Source organism: Triticum dicoccoides, chromosome 2B (assembly GCF_002162155.2).
Source record: "Triticum dicoccoides isolate Atlit2015 ecotype Zavitan chromosome 2B, WEW_v2.0, whole genome shotgun sequence".
Lineage (NCBI taxonomy): Eukaryota > Viridiplantae > Streptophyta > Magnoliopsida > Poales > Poaceae > Triticum > Triticum dicoccoides.
The window spans coordinates 27,912,456-27,922,533 of record NC_041383.1 but is presented as its reverse complement, the minus strand read 5'-3'; the positions used below and the strand labels follow the sequence as shown (position 1 = coordinate 27,922,533).

Sequence of the window (10,078 nt, the reverse complement as noted above, 5' to 3'; positions counted from 1 at the left end):
TCGTGCCCACGACACGCACCTCCCCCACCTCTGTCTCCCATCTCCTTCCCCATCAAACCACCTCCCTCCCTGCACCGCCCCTCACACCTTGCACCAGACCAACCCCAAATCCTCCTCACCTTCTACCACCGTCGCCGACAGCCACCAGCGCCACGCTGGCCGGCCTTCAACCTACACCTACCCTCGCCGACGCCACTCATTCTTCTCCTCCGAAGAGCCCCACCTCCTTCCCACCGCGCCGCCCCTCTCTGGCTACGAGCCTCCTGCCCAGCGCCAGATCAAGGAGGCAAGGCTCAGCGATGGTGCTGGTCTGCTGGAGATTACGCGCCCTCCTTGTTGGGGAACGTTGCAGAAAACAAAAATTTTCCTACTCGTTTCACCAAGATCATCTAGGAGTTCATCTAGCAACGAGTGATCAGATGCATCTACATACCTTTGTAGATCACGCACGGAAGCGTTCAAAAGAACGGTGATGATGTAGTCGTACTCGACGTGATCCAAATCACCGATGACCAGCGCCGAACGGACGGCACCTCCACGTTCAACACACGTACGGAACAGCCACATCTCCTCTTCTTGATCCAGCAAGGGAGGGAGGAGAGGTTGAGGGAGATGGCACCAGCAGCAGCACGACGGCGTGGTGTTGATGGAGCTGCAGTACTCCGGCAGAGCTTCGCTAAGCACTATGGAGGTGGAGGAGGTGTTGAGGAGGGAGAAGGAGGCAACCAAAGGCCGGGGCGTTCAGGTATGAAGTCCCTCCTCTCCCCCACTATATATAGGGGTGCCAAGGGGGGGTGGTGCGCAGACTAGGAGATCCAATCTCCTATGGCCGGCGGCCAAGGGGAGGTTTCCCTCCCCCCCAAGGCACCTAGGAGGTGCCTTACCCTCCTAGGACTCTTGTCCCCTTAAACCCTAGGCGCATGGGCCTATGTGGGGCTGGTGCCCTTGGCCCATTAGGCCAAGGCACACCCTTTACAGCCCATGTGGCCCCCCGGGGCAGGTGGACCCACCCGGTGGACCCCCGGGACCCTTCCGGTGGTCCCGGTACAATACCGATAACCCCGAAACTTGTCCCGATGCCCGAAACAGGACTTCCCATATATAAATCTTTAGCTCCGGACCATTCCGGAACTCCTCGTGACGTCCGGGATCTCATCCGGGACTCCGAACAACATTCGGGTTACTGCATATACATATCCCTACAACCCTAGCGTAACCGAACCTTAAGTGTGTAGACCCTACGGGTTCGGGAGACAAGCAGACATGACCGAGACGACTCTCCGGTCAATAACCAATAGCGGGATCTGGATACCCATGTTGGCTCCCACATGCTCCACGATGATCTCATCGGATGAACCACGATGTCGAGGATTCAATCAACCCCGTACGCTATTCCCTTTGTCTATCGATATGTTACTTGCCCGAGATTCGATCGTCGGTATCCCAATACCTCGTTCAATCTCGTTACCGGCAAGTCACTTTACTCGTACCGTAATGCATGATCCCGTGACCAGACACTTGGTCACTCTGAGCTCATTATGATGATGCATTACCGAGTGGGCCCAGTGATACCTCTCCGTCATACAGAGTGACAAATCCCAGTCTTGATCCATGTCACCCAACAGACACTTTCGGAGATACCCGTAGTCTACCTTTATAGTCACCCAGTTACGTTGTGACGTTTGGCATACCCAAAGCACTCCTACAGTATCCGGGAGTTACACGATCTCATGGTCTAAGGAAAAGATACTTGACATTGTAAAACTCTAGCAAACGAACTATACGATCTTGTGCTATGTTTAGGATTGGGTCTTGTCCATCACATCATTCTCCTAATGATGTGATCTCGTTATCAATGACATCCAGTGTCCATAGTCAGGAAACCATGACTATCTGTTGATCAACGAGCTAGTCAACTAGAGGCTCACTAGGGACACGTTGGTGTCTGTTATTCACACATGTATTACGATTTCCGGATAACACAATTATAGCATGAATAAAGACAATTATCATGAACAAGGAAATATAATAATAATGCTTTTATTATTGCCTCTAGGGCATATTTCCAACAGTCTCCCACTTGCACTAGAGTCAATAATCTAGTTACATTGTGATGAATCGAACACCCATGGAATTCTGGTGTTGATCATGTTTTGCTCTAGGGAGAGGTTTAGTCAACGGATCTGCTATATTCAGGTCCGTATGTACTTTACAAATCTCTATGTCTCCATCTTGAACATTTTCACGAATGGAGTTGAAACGACGCTTGATGTGCCTTGTCTTCTTGTGAAACCTGGGCTCCTTGGCAAGTGCAATAGCTCCAGTGTTGTCACAGAAGAGCTTGATTGGCCCCGACGCATTGGGTATGACTCCTAGGTCGGTGATGAACTCCTTCACCCATATTGCTTCATGTGCTGCCTCCGAGGCTGCCATGTACTCCGCTTCACATGTAGATCCCGCCACGACGCTTTGCTTGCAACTGCACCAGCTTACTGCCCCACCATTCAAAATATACACGTATCCGGTTTGTGACTTAGAGTCATCCAGATCTGTGTCGAAGCTAGCGTCGACGTAACCCTTTACGACGAGCTCTTCGTCACCTCCATAAACGAGAAACATTTCCTTAGTCCTTTTCAGGTACTTCAGGATATTCTTGACCGCTGTCCAGTGTTCCTTGCCGGGATTACTTTGGTACCTTCCTACCAAACTGACAGCAAGGTTAACATCAGGTCTGGTACACAGCATGGCATACATAATAGAACCTATGGCTGAGGCATAGGGGATGACGCTCATCTCTTCTACATCTTCTGCCGTGGTCGGACACTGAGCTGAGCTCAATTTCACACCTTGTAACACAGGCAAGAACCCTTTCTTGGATTGATCCATATTGAACTTCTTCAATATCTTATCAAGGTATGTGCTTTGTGAAAGACCTATGAGGCGTCTTGATCTATCTCTATAGATTTTGATGCCTAATATATAAGCAGCTTCTCCAAGGTCCTTCATTGAAAAACTTTTATTCAAGTAGGCCTTGATGCTGTCCAAGAGTTCTATATCATTTCCCATCAAGAGTATGTCATCTACATATAATATGAGAAATGCTACAGAGCTCCCACTCACTTTCTTGTAAACGCAGGCTTCTCCATAAGTCTGTGTAAACCCAAACGCTTTGATCATATCATCAAAGCGAATGTTCCAACTCCGAGATGCTTGCACCAGCCCATAAATCGAGCGTTGGAGCTTGCACACTTTGTCAGCATTCTTAGGATCGACAAAACCTTCCGGCTGCATCATATACAATTCTTCCTTAAGGAAACCATTAAGGAATGCCGTTTTGACGTCCATTTGCCATATTTCGTAATCATAGAATGCGGCAATTGCTAACATGATTCGGACGGACTTCAGCTTCGCTACCGGTGAGAAAGTCTCATCGTAGTCAACCCCTTGAACTTGTCGATAACCCTTAGCGACAAGCCGAGCTTTATAGATGGTCACATTACCATCCGCGTCTGTCTTCCTCTTAAAGATCCATTTATTTTCTATGGCTCGCCGTTCAACAGGCAAGTCAGTCAAAGTCCATACTTTGTTTTCATACATGGATCCTATCTCGGATTTCTTGGCTTCTAGCCATTTGTCGGAATCCGGGCCCGCCATCGCTTCTTCATAGTTCGAAGGTTCACCGTTGTCTAACAGCATGATTTCCAAGACAGGGTTGCCGTACCACTCTGGTGCGGAACGTGTCCTTGTGGACCTTCGAATTTCAGTAGGGGCTTGATCAGAAGTATCTTGATCATTGTCATTAATTTCCTCTCCAGTCGGTGCAGGCACCTCAGGAACATTTTCTTGAGTTGCGCCATTTTCCGGCTCAAGAGGTAATACTTCATCAAGCTCTACTCTCCTCCCACTAACTTCTTTCGAGAGAAACTCTTTCTCCAGAAAGGACCCATTCTTGGCAACAAAGATCTTGCCTTCGGATCTGAGGTAGAAGGTGTACCCAATAGTTTCTTTTGGGTATCCTATGAAGACGCATTTTTTCGACTTGGGTTCGAGCTTTTCAGGTTGAAGTTTCTTGACATAAGCATCGCATCCCCAAACTTTTAGAAACGACAGCTTAGGTTTCTTCCCAAACCATAATTCATACGGTGTCGTCTCAACGGTTTTCGACGGAGCCCTATTTAAAGTGAATGCGGCAGTCTCTAAAGCATAGCCCCAAAAAGAAAGCGGTAAATCGGTAAGAGACATCATAGATCGCACCATATCTAACAGAGTGCGATTACGACGTTCGGACACACCATTACGCTGAGGTGTTCCAGGCGGCGTGAGTTGTGAAACTATTCCACATTTTCTTAAGTGTGCCCCAAACTCGTGACTCAAGTATTCTCCTCCACGATCTGATCGCAGAAACTTGATTTTCCTGTCACGTTGATTTTCAACCTCACTCTGAAATTCCTTGAACTTTTCAAAGGTTTCAGACTTGTGTTTCATTAAGTAGATATACCCATACCTACTTAAATCATCAGTGAGGGTGAGAACATAACGATAGCCACCGCGAGCCTCAACACTCATTGGACCGCACACATCGGTATGTATGATTTCCAATAAGTCGGTTGCTCGCTCTATTGTTCCTGAGAACGGAGTCTTGGTCATTTTACCCATAAGGCATGGTTCGCACGTGTCAAATGATTCATAATCAAGAGACTCTAAAAGTCCATCAGCATGGAGCTTCTTCATGCGTTTGACACCTATGTGACCAAGGCGGCAGTGCCACAAGAATGTGGGACTATCATTATCAACTTTACTTCTTTTGGTACTCACATTATGAACATGTGTAGCATCACGTTCGAGATTCATAAAGAATAAACCATTCACCATAGGAGCATGACCATAAAACATATCTCGCATAAAAATGGAACAACCATTATTCTCAGATTTAAAAGAGTAGCCATCTCGAATTAAACGAGATCCCGATACAATGTTCATGCTCAAAGCTGGCACTAAATAACAATTATTAAGGTTTAAAACTAATCCCGAAGGGAGATGCAGAGGTAGCGTGCCGAGGGCGATCACATTGACCTTGGAACCATTCCCGACGCGCATCGTCACCTCGTCCTTTGCCAGTTTCCGCTTATTCTGCAGCCCCTGTTTTGAGTTACAAATGTGAGCAACTGCACCGGTATCAAATACCCAGGAGCCACTACGGGCACTAGTAAGGTACACATCAATTACATGTATATCACATATACCTTTGGTTTTGCCGGCCTTCTTATCCGCTAAGTATTTAGGGCAGTTCCGCTTCCAGTGACCGCTTCCCTTGCAATAAAAGCACTCAGTCTCGGGCTTGGGTCCATTCTTTGGCTTCTTCCCGGCAGCTTGCTTGCCGGGCGCGGCAACCTCCTTGCCGTCCTTCTTGAAGCTCTTTTTACCCTTGCCTTTCTTGAACTTAGTGGTTTTATTGATCATCAACACTTGATGTTCCTTCCTGACTTCTACCTCCGCTGATTTCAGCATAGCAAATACTTCAGGAATGGTCTTTTCCATCCCCTGCATATTGAAGTTCATCACAAAGCTCTTGTAGCTTGGTGGAAGCGACTGGAGGATTCTGTCAATGACCGCATCATCCGGGAGATTAACTCCCAGCTGAGTCAAGCGGTTATGCAACCCAGACATAGTGAGTATGTGCTCACTGACAGAACTATTTTCCTCCATCTTACAGCTGAAGAATTTGTCGGAGACTTCATATCTCTTGACCCGGGCATGAGCTTGGAAAACCATTTTCAGCTCTTCGAACATCTCATATGCTCCATGTCTCTCAAAACGCTTTTGGAGCCCCGGCTCTAGGCTGTAAAGCATGCCGCACTGAACGAGGGAGTAGTCATCGAAACGTGCCTGCCAAGCGTTCATAACATCTTGTTCTGCAGGGAGAACGGGTGCGTCACCAAGCGGTGCTTGTAGGACATAATCTTTCTTGGCAGCTATGAGGATGATCCTCAGGTTCCGGACCCAGTCCGTATAGTTGCTGCCATCGTCTTTCAGCTTAGTTTTCTCTAGGAACGCGTTGAAGTTGAGGACTACGTTGGCCATTTGATCTACAAGACATATTGCAAAGATTTTAGACTAAGTTCGTGATAATTAAGTTCAACTAATCAAATTATTAGTGAACTCCCACTTAGATTTGACATCCCTCTAGTCATCTAAGTATTACATGATCCGAGTTAAACTAGACCGTGTCCGATCATCACGTGAGACGGACTAGTCAACATCGGTGAACATCTTCATGTTGATCGTATCTTCTATACGACTCATGCTCGACCTTTCGGTCTTCTGTGTTCCGAGGCCATGTCTGTACATGCTAGGCTCGTCAAGTCAACCTAAGTGTTTGCATGTGTAAATCTGTCTTACACCCGTTGTATGTGAACGTCTGAATAAAACACCCGATCATCACGTGGTGTTTTGAAACAGCGAACTGTCGCAACGGTGCACAGTTAGGGGGAACACTTCTTGAATTTTATTGTGAGGGATCATCTTATTTACTACCGTCGTTCTAAGTAAACAAGATGCAAAACATGATAAACATCACATGCAATCAAATAATAAACGTGACATGGTATGGCCATTTTCACATAGCTCCTTTGATCTCCATCTTGGGGCTCCGTGATCATCTTGTCACCGGCTTGACACCATGATCTCCATCATCGTGTCTCCATGAAGTTGCTCGCCAACTATTACTTCTACTACTATGGCTAACGCGTTTAGCAATAAAGTAAAGTAATTTACATGGCGTTTCTCGATGACACGCAGGTCATTAAAAGAATAAAGACAACTCCTATGGCTCCTGCCGGTTGTCATACTCATCGACATGCAAGTCGTGAATCCTATTACAATAGCATGAACATCTCATACATCACATATAGATCATTCATCATTCATCACAACTTTGGCCATATCATATCACAAACCACTTGCTGCAAAAACAAGTTAGACGTCCTCTAATTGTTGTTGCAAGTTTTACGTGGCTGAATTAGGGTTCTAGCAAGAACGTTTTCTTACCTACGTTAAAGCCACAACGTGATTTGTCAACTTCTATTTACCCTTCATAAGGACCCTGTTCATCGATTCCGCTCCAACTAAAGTGGGAGAGACAGACACCCGCCAGCCACCTTATGCAACTAGTGCATGTTAGTCGGTGGAACCGGTCTCACGTAAGCGTACATGTAAGGTTGGTCTGGGCCGCTTCATCCCACAATACCGCTGAAGCAAGAAAGGACTAGTAACGGCAAGAAAGTTGACAAATCTACGCCCACAACAAATTGTGTTCTACTCGCGCAAGAAGAACTACGCATAGACCTAGCTCATGATGCCACTGTTGGGGAACGTTGCAGAAAACAAAAATTTTCCTACTCGTTTCACCAAGATCATCTAGGAGTTCATCTAGCAACGAGTGATCAGATGCATCTACATACCTTTGTAGATCGCGCACGGAAGCGTTCAAAAGAACGGTGATGATGTAGTCGTACTCGACGTGATCCAAATCACCGATGACCAGCGCCGAACGGACGGCACCTCCGCGTTCAACACACGTACGGAACAGCCACGTCTCCTCTTCTTGATCCAGCAAGGGAGGGAGGAGAGGTTGAGGGAGATGGCACCAGCAGCAGCACGACGGCGTGGTGTTGATGGAGCTGCAGTACTCCGACAGAGCTTCGCTAAGCACTATGGAGGTGGAGGAGGTGTTGGGGAGGGAGAAGGAGGCAACCAAAGGCCAAGGCGTTCAGGTATGAAGTCCCTCCTCTCCCCCACTATATATAGGGGTGCCAAGGGGGGGTGGCCGGCCCTAGGAGATCCAATCTCCTAGGGGTGCGGCGGCCAAGGGGGGTTTCCCTCCCCCCCAAGGCACCTAGGAGGTGCCTTACCCTCCTAGGACTCTTGCCCCCTTGAACCCTAGGCGCATGGGCCTATGTGGGGCTGGTGCCCTTGGCCCATTAGGCCAAGGCGCACCCCCTTGCAGCCCATGTGGCCCCCCGGGGCAGGTGGACCCACCCGGTGGACCCCCGGGACCCTTCCGGTGGTCCCGGTACAATACCGATAACCCCGAAACTTGTCCCGATGCCCGAAACAGGACTTCCCATATATAAATCTTTACCTCCGGACCATTCCGGAACTCCTCGTGACGTCCGGGATCTCATCCGGGACTCCGAACAACATTCGGGTTACTGCATATACATATCCCTACAACCCTAGCGTAACCGAACCTTAAGTGTGTAGACCCTACGGGTTCGGGAGACAAGCAGACATGACCGAGACGACTCTCCGGTCAATAACCAACAGCGGGATATGGATACCCATGTTGGCTCCCACATGCTCCACGATGATCTCATCGGATGAACCACGATGTCGAGGATTCTATCAACCCCGTACGCTATTCCCTTTGTCTATCGATATGTTACTTGCCCGAGATTCGATCGTCGGTATCCCAATACCTCGTTCAATCTCGTTACCGGCAAGTCACTTTACTCGTACCGTAATGCATGATCCCGTGACCAGACACTTGGTCACTCTGAGCTCATTATGATGATGCATTACCGAGTGGGCCCAGTGATACCTCTCCGTCATACGGAGTGACAAATCCCAGTCTTGATCCATGTCACCCAACAGACACTTTCGGAGATACCCGTAGTCTACCTTTATAGTCACCCAGTTACGTTGTGACGTTTGGCATACCCAAAGCACTCCTACAGTATCCGGGAGTTACACGATCTCATGGTCTAAGGAAAAGATACTTGACATTGTAAAACTCTAGCAAACGAACTATACGATCTTGTGCTATGTTTAGGATTGGGTCTTGTCCATCACATCATTCTCCTAATGATGTGATCTCGTTATCAATGACATCCAGTGTCCATAGTCAGGAAATCATGACTATCTGTTGATCAACGAGCTAGTCAACTAGAGGCTCACTAGGGACATGTTGATGTCTGTTATTCACACATGTATTACGATTTCCAGATAACACAATTATAGCATGAATAAAGACAATTATCATGAACAAGGAAATATAATAATAATGCTTTTATTATTGCCTCTAGGGCATATTTCCAACACTCCTGTGCCGCCCTCTCCCTCCCCTACACCAGATCCAAGGCGGACACGCCCTCCCGCGCCGCCCCCGTCCTCTCCTATGCTGGATCTGAGGCTACCCCTCGCCACCCCACATACGCACAGTCCGCCACGCCCCTTCACACCGCCGCCCACCGTGCCGTCTCGGCAAAGTGGCACCGTCGTCAGTCACCTACTTGATCTCGCCCGTGCCGCACCTTCCCCGAATTCCCCGGTGAGATCTGGCGACCCGCTCTACTCCGGCGCCCCCAGCGCCCTTTACTCCGCCTCGAATTCCGTGGGTCCGGCATCCCCATGCCGCCTCTAGAGCCCAATCGTCCATCTCTGACACCATCCCTTCTGCATCGAGCGTGAGGACCTCTCTGCCATGGATCCATGGAGGGACAACACAACCATGCAGTCCGACATCCGAGAGCGTGTAGATGGCGGCGACACAACTCTGCCGTGGGTCCATGGTCTGGTAGCACGACCATGTAGTTCAGCATGCGCGCGCGTGCAGTACTATTGGGGCAGCGAGGCAGCTCGTGTATGCCCATGGCATGACGATTTCCTCGTCGTGGTTGACGGCGCGGAGGAACCCCATCGCTGGCTCTGGCCCGCACCATCTCCGCTCGTCGCCGTCCCAAGCACGTGGTGGCCGCTGAAACCTTGCCTCCCTGTCTTTTTCTGCCGCTTTGAGTGATCATGCAGTTCCTGCAGGGGTCCATCCCGCCGTGTACAGCTCGAGCACACACATGATGCGGTTTCGTGCTAGTGCACTTGCAGTCTTTTTTGCGTGCAGCTCCGTTCCGTTTTGACTCTGCGTGCAGTGAAGTTCGGGCGAGCCATATGGCAGAAAAGGAAGGAAATTACGAGGGTCAGTTCACTTTCTGTGTAAAAGGAAGAAAATTAAAACCCCACTTCCGACGAGACAACAATCCACAAGCATCATGTGCATGCAGTTACTTTTGTATATGCTTGCAAT

At 48.7% G+C, this 10,078-nt stretch overlaps 1 pseudogene; it reads right to left on the bottom strand.

Moving 5' to 3' along the window:
- Positions 1 to 9,697, bottom strand: part of LOC119360312 — a 24,582-nt pseudogene extending 14,885 nt beyond the window's left edge.
- Between the last annotated feature and the right edge of the window lie 381 nt (positions 9,698 to 10,078).